The sequence below is a fragment of the Canis lupus genome, chromosome 21, assembly GCF_011100685.1.
Source record: "Canis lupus familiaris isolate Mischka breed German Shepherd chromosome 21, alternate assembly UU_Cfam_GSD_1.0, whole genome shotgun sequence".
Lineage (NCBI taxonomy): Eukaryota > Metazoa > Chordata > Mammalia > Carnivora > Canidae > Canis > Canis lupus.
In genome coordinates, this window is record NC_049242.1 from 21,138,780 (window position 1) to 21,156,445 (window position 17,666).

General features: G+C 36.5%; 1 protein-coding gene and 1 pseudogene across 2 annotated transcripts in view; one reads left to right on the forward strand and one right to left on the reverse strand.

Moving 5' to 3' along the window:
- RSF1 (remodeling and spacing factor 1) overlaps nucleotides 1–17,666 on the forward strand; it is a 155,958-nt gene that overhangs the window by 55,601 nt on the left and 82,691 nt on the right. The gene's annotated exons all lie outside the window — the stretch shown is intronic.
- LOC119864971 lies at nucleotides 4,249–4,716 on the reverse strand (annotated as a pseudogene).

Consider the following 17,666-nt stretch of genomic DNA (forward strand, 5'->3'; position numbering starts at 1 on the left):
TATATGAAAAACCCACAGTGAACATCATCAATGGGAAAAAATTGAGAGCTTTTCCCCTATAGTCAGGAATGAGACAAGGATTTACACTCCCAACACTTTTATTCAACATAGTACTTACTGGAAGTCCTAGCCACAAGAATCAGATAACAGAAAGAAATAAAACGCATCCAGATTGGTTAAGGAAGACCTCAAACTTTCATTATTTACAGATGACATGATAACTATATCTAGAAAACCTGAAAACCTACACCAAAAAACTGCTAGAACTGATAAATGAATTTTATTCATTTTCAGAATATACAAAATCCACATACAGAAATTTGCTTTTCTATGTACGAATAATAATGCAGCAGAAAGAGAAATTAAAAAATAATCCCATCTACAATTGCATCAAAAATAATGATATACCTAGGAATAAAATAAATAAATAAGTAAAGAGGTAAAAGACCTGTACTCTGAAAATTATAAAACACTGATAAAAGAAATTGAAGATAACGTTAAAGAAGTAGAAAGAAAAAAAAAAAAAAAGAAGTAGAAGGCCATTCCATGCTCATGGATTGGAAGAACAGATATTTTTAAATGTCTAACCTACCCAAAGTAATCTACACCTTTAATGTAATCACTATCAAAATACCAACAGCAGTTTTCACAGAACTAGAGAAAACAAGTCTGAAATTTGTATGAAACCACAAGAGGTCCTGACTAACCAAAGCAACCTTGAAAAAGAAAAACAGAGTTGGAGATATCACAATTCCTGGTTTCATGTTGTATTACAAACTGTACTAATCAAAACAGCATGGTACTTAGCACTAAAATAGACACATAGATTAATGAAACAAAAAACCCAGAAATGAAACCAAAATTATATGATCAATTAATCTTTGACAGAGTTGGAAAGAATATCCAGTGGGAAAAAGACAGTATCTTCAACAAATGGTGTTGGGAAATCTGGACAGCGACATGCAAAAGAATGATACTGGACCACTTTCTTATACAATACAATACAATACAATACAATACAATACAATACAATACAATACAATAAAAATAAAAAATAAAAAATAAAAAATAAAAATGGATTAAACACCTAAATGTAAGCCCTGAAACTATAGAAAAGTGGAAGAGAATACAGTAACCTCTTTGACATGGGACATAGCAACTTCTTTTCTAAGGCAAGAGAAACAAAAGCAAAAATAAACTATTGGGACTATATCAAAATAAAAAGCTTTCACACAGCGAAGGACCCAATGAACAAAACTAAAAAAACTGTATCAAAATAAAAAGCCTCCACACAGCAAAGGTCCCAATGGACCCATTCCTTCCTGTGGGTGAAGGTGTTTGCACATGACATATCTGATAAAAGGTTAGTATCCAAAATATATAAGGAACTTATAAAAACTCAACATTGAAAAAACAATCCAATTTTTAAAAACAGACATTTCTCCAATGAACAGACATTTCTCCAATGAAGAAATACAGATGGCTGACAGACAAATGAAAAGATGTTAATCATCACTTACTGTCAGGGAAATGCAAATCAGAATTAAAGTGAGATATTCATACCTGTCAGAAAGGCTAAAATCAACAACACAAAAAACAACAGGTATTGGTGAGGATGTGAAGAAGAAAGAACTTTCTTGCATTGTTGGTGGGAATGCAAACTGGTGCGGCCACTGTGGAAATAGTATGTAGCTTCCTCACAAAATTAAAAATCGCACTACTATATGATCTAGCAACAGCTTTCCTGGGTATTTACCCAAAGAATACAAAAACACTAATTAGAACGGATACATGCACCCCTGTGCATATGCTCCTATATAGGAGCATTATTTACAATAGCCAAGATAAACATCCCAGTGTCCATTGATAGATGAATGGATAAAAATGTGGTGTGTATGAACACACCATGGAATATTATTTAGCCATAAAAACAAATGAAATCTTACCATTTGCAACGACATGAATGGAGCCAGAGAGTATAATGCGAAGTGAAATAATCAGAGAAGACAAATACCATATGATTTCACTCATATTTGGAATTCAGAAAGCAAACAAGCAAAGGGAAATATAGAAACCAAGAAACAAGACTCCATCAGAGAGAACAAATTTATGGTTAGCAGAGGGGAACCAGGAGAAGTTTGGGTTAAATAGGTGGTGAGTATTAAGGAGTGTACTTTTTTTCATCATGAACATGGGGTGATGTATGGAATTGCTGAGTCCCTATATTGTACACCTGAAACTAATATAGCACTGTATGTTATCTAACTCTAATTACAAAAAAATGAACACCAAACATTTATTCTTTTGCAGTTTTTTTTTTGTGTTAGGAATTTCAGTGGCACCTAGCTGGATACCTCTGGCTCAGAGTTTCTCAGTAGGCTACAGTCAAGCTGTCAGCCTGGCATGCATTCTCATCTGAAGGCTAAACTGGTGGAGAATCTCTCCCAATCTCAGTAACATGGCTATTGACAGGATTTGGTTTCTTGTCATGGTTTGTCCACACATCACCTCAGAGCACTGGCAATTATGTAGGGCGTTGCTTCTCCATAGGGCTGCTTAACACATTGCAGCAGAGCCATTGGATGAGAGAAAGGGACTGAGACAAAAGTCAGGATCTCTTTGTAACCACGTTTTAGCTACATACTATCACTTTTGCCGTATTCTGTTTGTTAGCATAAAGTTACTGGATTTGGCTCAGAACCAAAGCTGAAGGAGGAGTGGTGTAGGGCATCCATGAGAAGTGAATCCATAAAAAGTGATACTTTCACATCTTTTTAATTTCTCTGACCTTTCCTTATAATACTCTTCTTTTAGCTTCTTTCCTACCGTAATTTCCTGATTTTCCTTTTACCCCATTAATCTCCTTTCCCAGATCTTTCTTTTTTGTCTAAGCTCTTGAAAGCTTTTATATTTTTTTGTTCCAGACCTTCCTCTAGTCTCATTTTCTATATTCTCCTTGGATATTCTTGTCTGTTCCCAAGACTTTACACCCCTATGTGTTAATGACTTATATTTTCATTCTGAATCTTAAGTGTATTCAACTACATATTGAACACCTTCATTAAAAAATGCTGATGAATCAACATTAGATAGAGACTGAATTGCTATAAGAAAGAGATTCCAAAATATACTTGGTTAAATAGGCAAAAAATTTATTTGTCTCTATTAAACAATCTGACTTTTCTACCCCTGGGACAACTGTGTTCAATGAGGTTATTCAGAGATCCAGATTCTCTACATTTTATTGCTCCACCATAGAGTATTTTGCTTTTTTATGTTGTAGAATGTGCTTTAGCTGCAGGAAGGCGAAAGAAAAGTATAGAGCAAACAATTTTCTTTTAAGAAATGAAGCAGAATTTGCATTCTTCACTTTTCTTGTTCTATTAGGAAGAGCACAGTCACATGATTATACCTATTTGTAAAGTAGGTTGGAGAATATCAGCCCTTCCTTAGTGGCATAAACTCTGGAAATGGGGCAGGGGGAACAGATTTGTTTGGGGCAACTTAAAATACTTGGTTTCCCTTCCTTTGTGAAGATTATATATCCCCCTGCTGGTGAATTCAGGCATGGTCATGTGACTTGTTTTTGGTCATTGGAATACAAAAAGTTACAATGTTAAACTTTTGAGCAGAAGCTTCCTTCCCCTATTCCCCAGCAGAAGCTTTAAGAGCAGTGAGTATTCTACATATTCTCTGTTCCCTTCACTACGATGACTTGTATGCAGAATTTTTTACTAAGTCAGTGCTGCCCATTTTGGGGTGAAAATGATAGGTTACAGAGCCACTGCTAACCTGTCATCAACATATAGGCCAGAAATAAATTTTTGTTGCTGTAACTCAGTGATCAGCACACCATTTCTTAAAGGGTCAGATACTAGATATTTTAGACTTTTGTTCTTTATAGTCTTTGTCACAGCTGCAGACAATCCCTAAATGGATGGATATTGCTGTGTTCTAATAGAACCTCATCTACAAAAACAAGCATTCAGCCTGTGGGCCATAGTTTGCCAATTCCTGTTGTGAATGGTTGAGATTTAGGGTTACTTGTTACTGAAGCATAACCTAGACTATCCTGACTGATACCTTTGGTTAAATAGCACCAATACCTCCACCTCCTTACCCAAACCAGAAATATAAGTATCATCCTTCACTCCTCATTTCCCACACTAAATCCTGACTTCTTTCTTTCAGAGCTCTTGATTTAGCAGATGAAAATACTATTTTTTTCAAGATTTAAATAGACTTTATTGTTATTAGGGGACCCTACTGAGCAGGGCCTTAAAAACCAATATATTTGGTCTCAGCATGTCACCATGAAGAAATCAAGAGGTCATGATTGCAGAAGAGGTCACTGTAGTTGAAGGACATGACTGTCAGGAATGTAGCAGGCATGATCAGGCCAGAGTGGTCAGGACACAGCCCTCTTCACTCCCACTTCTTGTAGGTCTCCAGATGTGACAGGACCCAGCCTGATGATGACAAGAGGAAACATAGGAAGGCAGGTGAGCCCAATGGTGACATGCAGGGTCCCAAGCTACTCCCATGGTGGTTTGGAATTGACCTGGACATTACCAGGAACTGCTGGTTTAGGCCTGTCCATTACCTGGACAGTACCAGGAACTGCTGGTTTAGGCCTGTCCATTACCTGGACGGTACCAGGAACTGCTGGTTTAGGCCTGTCAGGCCCTTCAGCAGCAGTGGCATCAGCATAGACATGACTGCAGACAGTGGCCAGCAGTAGCCCAAGTTCAGGAAGTTAAATGGCAACAGATGAAGACATTAAGACCCAAAGAGAGGGGGATCCCTGGGTGGCTCAGTGGTTTGGCGCCTGCCTTTGGCCCAGGGCACGATCCTGGAGTCCCGGGATCGAGTCCCATGTCAGGCTCCCGGCCTGGAGCCTGGTTCTCCCTCCTCCTGTGTCTCTGTGCCTCTCTCTCTCGTTCTCTATGTCTATCATAAATAAATAAATAAATCTTTAAAAAAATTTTTTAAAAATAAAATCTTAAAAAAAAAAAAAAGACCCAAAGAGAAATACTTATTCCTAGCCATAGAGAATAGAGAATCAGAACTTGGGTAGATTTGATGTTAAATTTGTAGTATAATTGACCCTTGAAAAACGGGTTTGTACACCTGTCCACTTACATGCAGAATTTTTTAAAATACAGTATAGTACTTGTAAGTGTATCTTCACTTATGATTTTTCTTAAAGTTTTCTTTTCCCCATTTAAGAATGTAATATATAATACATCTAATATAAATGTGTGTTAATCGACTTTTCATGTTATAGATAAAGCTTCTGGTTGGTAGTAGGCTATTAGTATTTAAGATTTGGGGGAGTCAAAATTATATGCACATTTTTTTTATATGTTCATTTTTAACAGTTCATGGGGATTAGCTTGTCTAATGCCTGCATTGTTCAAGGGTCAACTGTAGGTTTTTGTAATCTAGGGTTTTATTGTTCCTTGGGTTGGTAAATAGGTTGGTAAATGAGTTGGTAAACTGTTGTCTTTTTAGTCATTTAAACAAACCTGATCATCGGGATGCCTGGGTGGCTAGGTGGTTGACCTACCTGCCTTTGGTCGTGATCCCTGGGGCCCTGGGATCAGGTCCCACATTGGGTTTCCCGCAGGGAGCCTGTTTCTCCCTCTGACTATGTCTCTGCCTTCTCTCTTTGTCTCTCATGAATAAATAAAATCTTTAAAAAATAAAAAAAAACCTGATCATCATTCTGTTTGTGTGTGTGTGTGTCCTTCACATTTAGTATATTACCAGGTCCTGATTGATTTAGCCTGCTTAATTTCTCTCAATTCATTCTATACAACCCTTGCTGCCTCTGCTCTAGTTGATGCCATTGTCTCTTACTTGGATTATTATAAGAAACTCCAGGCTGGTTTCCCTGTGTTTAGACCACTTAGCACAATTACAGTGATAAAGTGAAAATCAGAGTGATTTTTCTCCTTCGCTGTAAGTCCTTAATATGGGAGTCTTTGTTGTCTTCTAAATAGAAAATACATTTCTTAACATGGCAACAGAGTTGCTGATGTGATGGCTCCCGTTTTCTCCTCTGGGTTCTTGACTTGCTCTTCTCTCTGTTGATCTCATTATATACTATATTCTCCCTTTCAGAATGATTTTTGGCTTCCAGAATGGTCCTCCTCTTTCTGGCTCTTATTCCTTTGAATGACTATTTAAAGTAAGCCTTGCTCTTGAGTCTTCTACCAGTCTCTTCATATATGACCTTGCTTTATTTTCCTTGTAGTAGATAACACTCTCTAAAATCTTCAGTTTTACTTTTTAAGTCCATCTTCTCCAGTAGAATTAAAGCTCTGTGAGGGCAAGAATTTTTATCATTTTTCTATGGCATTTTTGATAGCTGAACTAGTGCCTCACACTTAGTTGTTGCTCAGTAAGTTTTTATTGAGTCAGTAAATGGATGAATGAGTAAACACTTATCTTGCAGAAAGCCCTATGTATGTATGTGACTGTCTCAGTGTCTTTCTTACTTAGTGTGCCTGATGTTGTGTTTCCTTAGTATTTTGTAGTTCTCCATAAGTTATTTCTTTGTGGGCCATATAGTACGTGGCTAGAGTATGTGAAGTTATATACATACACTGTTTTTGTAAGTGTCAATTTATCTTCTCATATGTGCTCCCCTTGCTTCCATTTTATTCAGCCTTACACTAGGATGCAAATTCTGTTAAGTTAGAGGTATGTGCAAGTTTTTCAGTGTTTTGCTATCTAATACTAATGGTAGGTGCTCAAACTTGTTAAAAAATGCAGTTTTATCTGATACCAATTTTTAGTACCTATTATTTTAGATTCTTCTAAGAGTAATTTCATGGATACATTAAGCTTTCTTTGATGCCAGGAGAATTTTAAACTATTTATTCAAAAGAATCCCACTGATCCTAATTTAGGAGGCCCTAAGATCTAGGTTAGTAGAAAGGCTAAGGTTGACCAATACTACACTGCTTAAAATTACGTTTCACATACCTCCTTGGATTGAGTTGTAGTTACTTGAGAATCAAACATAGCTCTGGAATTTCCTCAATTTGAAGACCAACCTTGTGGTTGGTCTTTCTGTCTCTCTCTGTATTTCTCTCTTCTTCCTTCCTTTCTTTTTTAAAAGATTTTGTTTGTTTATTTCGAGAGAGAGCTAGCACCTGCAAGGGGACAGGAGCTGAGGGAGAGCAAGAAGCAGACTCCCTACTGAGCAGAGAACCACATGTGGGGCGGGGGTCAGGGGGCTGCCAGTCTTGATCCCAGGACCCCAGGACCCCAGGATCATGACTTGAGATTAAGGCAGATACTTTAAAGATTGAGCCATGCAGGTGCCCCCTTGTGATATTTCTAAGGAAATGATGCTGAGAAAAAGGTTTCCCACAGCCTCTTTTTTATTTTTAATATAGAAAAAAAGGGAAGTGCATAGATAAAAACCAAGAATATTATAATGTCCATATTCCTACCACTCAGAATTAATGCTTTTCTGGTTCATTAGTTCCTTTCATAAATTTGCTAAATTCATTCCATGAACTTTTCATGAAATTTAAAATATGTCCTCATTTTATCATTATCATTATTTTCTGGCAAATATTCCAGATTTTAATTATAATAGTGAACATATATATAGTCTGCTAATTTGTAAAGCACTTTTATACAGATTACGTAAAAGCATTTAGTTTTACTTCTCAGTCCTAAGTGATTAGCTTTTATAGACCACTGATGAACATCAGTGTCTTTTTGATCATCTATTACACTAATCTATTTTAACCATTGATACATTTGTTGACTTGGATTTTTATCATAGTTGCAGTGATTTGACATTTAAGGATTTTATTTATTTAAGAGAGAGCAGGCACATGTGCATGAGTTGGGAAAAGGATGGAGGAGGAGGGAGAGGAAGAAGAGGGAGAGAATCTTCAGCAGACCCTGCGTGGAGCCCAATGGGGGCTGGATCCCATGACCCCAAGATCTTGACCTGAGTTGAATCTAGGAGTCGGCTTCTCAACTGATTGAACCACCCAAGCACTCCATGGTTTGACATTTAAAATTTCGTTTCAGTGTATAAAGTCCTTCTTTATGATTATGGAACAAATAGACACTTCTAATCTTCATTTGCTTTGAGAATTATGTGTTCAATGCACATAAAACATTAATTACATTGTGGTTATTTGCAGTACAAGAAATTTCTTTAGCACAGCAGTTTTCAAATTGTTTTTCATTAAAGCCCTAAAGTTTCCCCAGAAATGTTTCCAAACCCACGTATTAGTCTGCTGGGACTACCATAACAAAATACCACAGCCTGTGTGGCTTAAACAACAGAAATGTATTTTCTCACAGTTCTTTAGGCTAGAATTCCAAGATTAAGGTGTTGACATATTTGCTGATTGCTCTCATTCTACTTTATGCTAGTCCTTGTCATCACTGTGCCCTTACTTGGCCTTTCCTCTGTGTTTCCTGTAGGGAGGGGGCTTAGAGTCTCTTCTTTCAAAGATGCCAATCTTATGGAGCCCCATTCTTATAACCTCATTAATCGTAATTAACTCTTTAAAGGCCTTATCTCCAAACACAGACACTTTGGAGGTTTGGGCTTCAACATAAGAATTTTGAGAGAACACAGTTCATTTTATAACATCCTATGAAATATTTTCTTGGAAGTGGTTGATCAATAAAAATGGAAGGTGAAAAATAAATGGAAGGTGAGTTGAAAATAACTGCTCTCAGAAATTACATAGTTCCTTCAACATAAGAATTTATTAAAATTGCATTCATGGGATCCCTGGGTAGCTCAGTGGTTTAGTGCCTGCCTTTGGCCCAGCATATGATCCTGGAGACCCAGGATCGAGTCCCACATCGGGCTCCCTGTGTGGAGCCTGCTTCTCTCTCTGCCTGTGTCTCTGCCTCTATCTATCTATCTATCTATCTATCTATCTATCTATCTATCATCTATCTATCTATCTATCTATCTATCTATCTATCTATCTCTGTGTCTCTCATGAATAGATAAATAAAATCTTTAAAAATAAATAAAATTGCATTCATGTGTAGCTTTCTAGGAGCACATTTGTTTTATGAAATGAGAATTATCTTTACAATCTATCTTTCCTGGGGTTCCAGATCTCTTTTAATTTATATTGTTTCGTAGAACCTTAAGTGATTCAAGCATGTTAGGTATTACCATTTCCATAAGTATTTGGTGGAATAATTAAAGCTTTGATTATATTATAATATGTTTTTGTAAATTATTGTGGACTCTAATTGTAGTAACTTCCTGACCTGAGGCTAAGTAGTGTTGGAATAAGAATCAAGGGTCCTAGGGGCACCTAGGAGGCACTGTTGGTTGGGCATCTGACTTTTGGTTTTGGCTCAGGTTGTGATCTCTGGGTCCTGAGATGGAACCTGGCATTGGGCTTCATACTTAGTGTGGAGTCTGCTTAGGATTCTCTTCTCCCTCACTGCTCCTCCCATGCATACTCACTCTCCCTTTAAAATAGATAAAATCTTTTTTGTTGTTGTTAAGATTTTATTTATTCATGAGAGACACAGAGAGGAAAAGACATAGGCAGAGGGAGAAGCAGGCTCCATGCAGGGAGCCCAGTGTGGGACTCGATCCTGGAGCTCCGAGATAATGCCCTGAGCCAAAGGGAGATGCTCAACCACTGAGCCACCCAGGCGTCCCTAAAATAGATAAAATCTTAAAAAAAAAAAAAAAAAAAAAGTTCTAATTTCATATTTTTGTGACAAACTTCCAATTAAAATTTGAGGAATATTGGAGTTGTGAGTTTGAGCACCACATTGAGTGTAGAGATTTACTTAAATTAAAAACAAAAACATTAATATTGAGAAAGGAGAAAGCCCAGAATCCCAATTGTAGGGATTATCAGGTAGTAATGATAGTTGTGAAAGCACTTTGAAAAGCAAAATTTATGGAAATGGAAATTGTCCACTTCACCAGTAATGTGCTTTAATTTTTTAAAGTAAATAAAAGATTTATTTTCTTCTGAACGTATGTTTAAACTGCAGGAAAAACAACCCTATTTACTGATGTTATTGCTTAGTCTTTGGTAATTGGTTAGCTACAAAATTAAAACATTAGAAGGAAAAACTGTGCTATAATTTTTCCCTTACTATTCCAATTCAGGGGATAACATATATTTTAATGTAATTTGAAACTCCATACCATCATGATTGTTGTCATGATAACATCTACTTCCATACTCTTCTTTGAATTCTGTTAATACTTAGAGAATATCTATTTGAAAACTTTTGACTAATAACATTTTGTTTGAAAATAGTAATACTGAACCAAAACTGTAAGTTCATTTTATAATAATCAAGCTTCTCCATAATTGCCCACATTTGCCTTGTTCACTTTTTTTTACTTCCTACTGAATCTTACCACATTTCTGCCTCCACTGTGCCACCAAAAATGTCTAAAGAAGCCCTGCCATGTTGTAACATCCAGTGAACATTCCTCAGATCTGTTTACTAAACCTATTTTTATCACTCTTTCACAGAGTTGAATGGTTTTTAAATCTCTCTCAGCTTTGCCCGGTTTCTTTCTATCTCTAATTGTGCTTTCTTACTTTCTTTTGCTGGCTCTTTTCCTCTGACCCCTGAAACACTGCATGAGTAACAGATGGAGCAGAATAATCTAATAGAAAAGCTGGAAGTTGCCTTAAAATAATTGAGTTAAACACAGAATATAATCATAACTGTAGTTAGCTAAGAACCCACAGCTGCTAATGCCAGCCCATTTTCATCTGTCCAGTAAAGATTTTTTGATGTCATGCTCTGTAGAGGACTCAGTAGGGCACTTCAGGGGATGTATGAGACTTATATTCTTGAGTCTGGAGTTCAGACAGACTCAAGGCAGAAAAGCAAAGTAGGTAAACATAAATATAGTGGCAGGCAGAGTGTAAATGCTTTAAGTGCAATGTGGTATCCAGAATAAAATAGTTTTGGAGTATGCAAATATATTTAAAAATTTCTCCTCTTTTCAGTATTTGTGGTAAAGATTATGACTCACAAAAAATAGAAAAGCATTTCTCTCTTTCCTTTCTTCTAGCCAGTAATGCTTAGGAAAATAATGTAAAAAATACAAGTAACCCAAAGTCATAAGGTAGGAAATACTCAACATGAAAGCATAACTAGAAATGATCCACTCAGTAATTTTGATGGAAGGCAATTGGAACAGCTGATATGGGTTATGCAGTAAGCAGAAGTTTTACCCTTGTGTCTTCACTCCTTGGTGTTATGTTCATGAGTATGTTATATGGCAAAAGGGGCTTTATGGATATAATTAAATTTATTAATTAATTGACCTTAAATTAGGGTGATTATCCTGGATTATTCAGTGGGCCCAGTGTAAATTCCATTATCCTTTAAGAACAAAAGAGGCAGGAAGAAGGTAGAAATATTCGAAGCATGAGGATTCAGCACATTTGCCGTTCTTGAAGAAGGTAGTGTTTTATTATGAAGCAGTAGAAAACTAATACAGATTTATTATATTAATAAGGGATTTATAATCTGATGAGAAAACTCAGTAGGGTTTCCAAAAATTGCTTGCCAAAAGTATTTTTCCTCTTTCATTTTTATAAAAAATGTGCTCTTTTCTGTAGAAACTATAAGTAGAATGATGAAATTCTCATATTAGTACATTTAATTATTTACTTTAAACGTAACTTGAAGGCAGCCCAGGTGGCTCAGCGGTTTAGCGCCGTCTTCAGCCCAGGGTGTGATCCTGGAGACCCAGGATCGAGTCCCAGGTCAGGCTCTCTGCACGGAGCCTGCTTCTCCTCTGCCTGTGTCTCTGCCTCTCTCTCTGTGTCTCTCATGAATAAATAAATAAAATCTTTAAAAAGAAAACAAAAAAAAAATAACTTGATGCTAAACATTGAACAAATTTACTACATTTGTTACTAAGTCAAAGTTTGATTGGAAAGAAAGTTTTGGTGTTAGAAAATCTGGGCTCCATTCTTTGTTAGTTCTGTTGATCTCAGGAAACTTTATCTCACTTATCTGAACCCAGGTCGATTCATCTGTAAAACTGAGAAAATGTGATCTTACAGAACTGAGAAACCACCATTTATCTTGCAGAATTGTGAGAATTTAATGAAATAATGTATGAAATGCACTCCTTGTAGTGCCTGACATACTGGCTTCAAGAGTAAAAGTACTATTGATGATAATATCTAAGATACTGTTGAAGCTTACATTTGTCACCTAATTTTTAAGTTCTATAAAAGATACTATTATGGTAATTTAGTTAATAGAAGTTACCATGTCACAAAAACTGTAAAAGTATTTCTTGGGATGGTAAGTTATTAATTAAATTCTGAAGGTAAAAATAGGTGACTTTATGTGAAACAGGAAGACAAATGAAGATGTGCTGAGCATGGAGACATCTTTTCTCTAATGACTGTAGGGAAAATCAAAGCTGTATTCTGTTGATTGTCTACTTTATGTTATTATTCTCCTAAGTACTGTCCTTTATAAATAATAAGAAGAATCACCTTTGTACGTATGTGAATTTTCACCCAACCCTTGCAGGGTAGATTCATATATTGATATCCCCATTATGCAGATGAGGAAATTGTATTTGCTCATAAAAACCTCTGTCCCAAACCAGAATTCATGAGAACTAGACCCTATATGCCTTATACAGTGTTACATACATCAGAAGTCCTCAAATTATGTCTTGCTGCCTATTTTTATATTTATTTGTTTATTTGAGAGTGAATGAGGGGGAGAGACAGAAGGAGAGAATCTCAAGCAGACTCAGTAGTGGGCATGGAGCCCAACATGGGGCTCATTCTCATGATCCCAAGACCATAACCTGAGCCGAAACCAAGAGTCAGATGCTCAACCAACTTAGCCACACAGGCAGTTGTGTAAGGCTCTGATCCAATAATGCTTTTTCACAAAGTAGAACATTTATAATCAGTTTATTGAAAGAGAGTACTTTGAATTCCAGTTAAGCACACTGTTATCCACTTCCCCCCAAATAATTCTATTTTTCTCATTAATACACCTGTATTACCAAAAAATTGAACTTAATTATTATATATTATGCATAGTATATAGCATGAGATATGACATAGTATATTATATTTAAAAATAGGTGACTATGTCCTAACACAGTGCTTGGCACATAGGGGTTTAATAGTTATTTGTTTAATGAATAAATGAATTGAGGTCAAGTAACTTTGCAAAGGACACAAAGCCAAGTTACTCAACCTGGTCTTTCTGACTTTGTATCCAAAAACAATAAAGTTCTGTATATGGCAATGAGAAAGAAATCCTTACATTATTTTAAAAAGGAACATTATAGGGCAGCCCCAGTGGCTCAGCGGTTTAGCACCGCCTTCAACCCAGGGTGTGATCCTGGAGACCGGGGATCGAGTCCCACGTCTTTTCTAACAATAGAGTATTTGGCCGTCATTTTACTATGGCCAAAAGCTTCATTAGGGATTTTTTTTTCCTAGTCATTCTTCTGTCTGCATTAAGAATATTGTTGATAGTCCAGAGGAGGAGTTGGCAAACTACAGCTCACTGCCTGTTTTTGTAAATAAAGTTGTATTAGAACACAGCCACATCTGTTTGTTTACAATGATCTATGACTGCTTTCATGGTAAAGTGCCAAATTGAGTAGTTTGTTTAATAGAGACTGTCTGGTCTGCAAAGCCTAAAATATTTACCATCAGCCCTCTGCAGGAAAAGTTAAATATCTAATCTGGAAGGCACATCAGCCATCTATATATCTCTATTTCTCTTAGGTCTGTCCTTTATGAAATTAGAATACCAGAAAACCACATGGTGGTTAGTTGCTAGATAGATAAAAAGGACATGAATGAACAAGAACACATCTGTACCTACTGAAGAAGTGTTTTTTGCACATATTATATCTCCTTGTGTTTTTTATAGTTTCTTATATTAGTTGTCTGCTGGTTTATAAGTAGATAAGAACTCTGTCCACCTTTTTGGCTACCATTTATCTAACTCCCAAGCACACTTGAGTGACTGAACAAAGATATTTGTGTGAAGTCTCATCAGTAAGTTTCCTTGACAGTTTATTATTAGAAAACGTTTTATAGGGACACCTGGGTGGCTCAGAGGTTGAGCATATGCCTTCGGCTCGGCATGATCCCGGGGTCTAGGGTGGAGTCCCACATCAGGCTCCTTGCAGGGAGCCTGCTTCTCCACTCTTCCTGTGTCTCTGCCTCTCTCTCTCTCTGTAAATGAACGAATGAAATAAATAAATGAATGAATGAAAGAAAGAAAATGTTTTATAAACTGACTCCCATAACTGTAGCTCTGTCTTAGGCTTTATACCAAATTACAAACATCTCCATTTATATCCAGCTGCCTGCCTATCAAACTGATATCAAAGCAAATCAAACTTAACATATCAGAAATCATATTCATTATCTTCCCTCCTCATACGTCTTGTACATACTGAATCCATGATGTGTTCATGTTACCACCAACATTCTGAGCCCAACCCATGATTCGGGCATCGTCCCAAAACCCTCCTTGTCCACACCCAAACAATAGCCAAGTTCTCTTAGTATTTCTTCCTGCCTATTTCTCAGATTTGTCTCTGTTCATCCTTATTGCCATGGGCTAATTCAGGCCTTTATCATTTCTTGCCTAAAACTTCACCTTCTGATTGGCCTCTGGGCTTTTAGTCTTGTACCTTTCTACCACCTTCTCCTTACTGCTACAAGAATGACCTTTTATTTTATTTTATTTTTAAGATTTTATTTATTCACGAGAGACATAGAGACAGAGGCAGAGGGAAAAGCAGGCACCATGCAGGGAGCCCAATGTGGGACCGCATCCTGGGGCTGCGGGTTCACAACCTGAGCCAAAGGCAGATGCTCAACCATTGAGCCACCCAGGCATCCCAAGAATGACCTTTTAAACACAAAAGTTTAAAAGCAATGTTATATCACTTTCAAAATTATTTAGTCATTCCCATTCACTCAAAAATCTAAACTCTGTCAGAGTATTCAGCACTTTTAATGGTTTAGCCACTTCTCTTTGGCCATATCTAATGACATTCTCTCCTGTGCACCCTACTATTTAGGCTCATACTGTACGCCTTTCACAGAATCTGCTTTCTTTTTCATTCCTTGGTGTTTTTGCATATATTATATCTCCTGCCTAGAATGCCTCCCTACTAACTTGTTTTCCTGGCAAACTTAATTTATCCTTCCTATCTCAGCTCAAGTACTTTCTTTCTAAGATGTTCTCCCAGGAAGACGTTCTTTCATCAATTTATACTCCATTATAGAACCTGTCATATGGGGTTGTGGTTTTTTAAAGATTTTATTTATTTATTTTAGAGAGAGAGAGAACACAAGTGAGTAGAGGAGCAGAAGGAAGAGATAAGCAGACTTTGTGCTGAGCGTGGAGCACAACTCCAGGCTTGATCCCATGGATCCTGAGATTATGACCTGAGCCAAAAGCCGAGAGTTAGACACTTCACCTTCTGAGCTACCCAGGCACCCCTATCATATGGTTTTTTTTTATTGCATGTTTGGTATGTACCAGGCACTGTGTTTAATATCTACCTTACATAGCTCACCTTAGAAATAGATATTTTCTTTTATCAATTTGCACAAGGAAATTGGTTTTGAGACACAAGATAACTTGTTTGGTCTCACATCACTAGAAATGGCAGAGCCAGCATCCAAACCCAGGTCTTTGTGAATCTAGTGCTTCAAAATGCCACTAATATTGTCCTTCATATTTGTGTTTTTTATAGGTTGTAAGCATCTTGAGTGCTTTTTTCATCCTTTATGCATCAATTTTAGGTATTAAGTAATCACTTAGACAATTTCAATTTTCTTTCAGTTCACTGCTGATAGGCTTAACTCTAAATATGCTTCTTTGTTGTACTTCTTATCTATATTAGATAGTGTTCTCATGGAATTTTTACCTTCCCTGTTATGAGACTTTTGATCTTTTATCCTTCTCTTTGTGGCATCATTGTGCGTAATCTGTAATGGAGACCTGTTTTATTTCCTTTTGAAGTCAGTAGGATATAATTAATGTAAAATTCTGTTTAAGTCCAGAGCAAATATCTGGCATCTGTTAGGCCCTGTTCCTTGGCTCATAGCTAATGTTACCAATCTAAGCTTTTTCTGTTAAGCCTTTGTCTTAGCTGACTTCACTGCTACTACAAATCAGTCAGCATTAGCATCTGTTTGTCATCTCTTGTTAGTGTCTCCCTAAAACAGTTAAACTAAGACCTGTAGAATGAGCAGAAATTTGTTAGGAAATTACCAATAGTTCAGCTTCACTGAAATAAGTACCTAGAAAGAATGGTAATGAGTGGAAGCCCAGGTATCATGTGAAAGGAAGCTATTATGATAATCCGACTGAGCAATGAAGAGATCTGAATTAAGGTTTTGGCAGTAAGGATGGAAAGAAGAGGGTGAATGTGAGAGCTTTTTGGAAGGCAAAATCAATAAATCTTGGTAACTGATAGAAAATGAATATAAGAGCATTCATTGTATTGCCATATCCTACACTTGCTGACATATATTCTCCAATATCATCTAGAGTAAAGAAACTTGAAAATCCTGCTGGTGGCTTTTTACTTTAAAAGTGGAATTACCAAAAAAAAAAAAAAAAAAAAAAAAAGTGGAATTACCCTCCTAAAAATAAAGAAAATTTATTTAATTTCCACTTCCACCCAGTAAGTGGAAATTAAAACTAGCAGTTCTGCTGTGATCTGTTAACTCCTTGCTTAGTTGACCAGGCCTTGGCCTTATTGAGCTTCATATTCCTTTTTTTATTTGGTGAGTCACAAAGAAATTTCTCTGCAGTGAACTCTCATGCTTCCACGAAACTCCTCTATTTCCTGTGGTTATTAATCACTAAAGATACCACAGGAGCAATTTTATACACCTTAGCCATGGATAGTGAATATCAATATGTTAATAAACAAGTATCTCCCTTCAACAAATTCAGTACCTGTGCCTTGGCTTCCCTACTGCTCTGGCTTCTGCTCAAAGACAGCCATATAATGGCCTTGAAAAGTAATGGGAAAGCCAAGTCTTAATAAATTATCCTATAAATGAAATCACAGTTGATTTCCTTTAGCCTCAGAATAATTTCTAAGAGACAATGGTAATTTATTATTGCTGTTTTTCTTTGGTTCTGTAATTTCTTCATGCCACATGATTTAGAGATGGTTGTTGAAAGAAAAAAGAAATGCTATTATGTTGAATGTAATCATTAACCTTAAAAAAATTCTTGATTTTATGAAATGTTAAATATAAAAAATAAATATGTTTCTTAGAGTAAGCAGAATTTTTTCTGATGCTTAATACTCGAGAGGAAAAAACATACTTGAGAGGTAATGACATTGAATAGAAAAGAACCTAATATATCTCTTTTGGGGTGTTTCCCCCTCATCAGAATGATACCTCATTCATTTGTCCCTCAAAAGTAGAGGGAAGACAAGGGCTATCTCTTGTCTGATGATTCCTCTAACAGGTTTAGAAATCTCTTGAAAGTGAATAAACTTGACAATAGTAGCTTTAATCTAAATAGTAATTTTGAAAAGACCCGCTGTTTTTACTCCTTAGGGATGATTGCTCTCTATTTTTAGCAAGTCATTTATCATTTATTAATTTGGTTATATTTTGGGA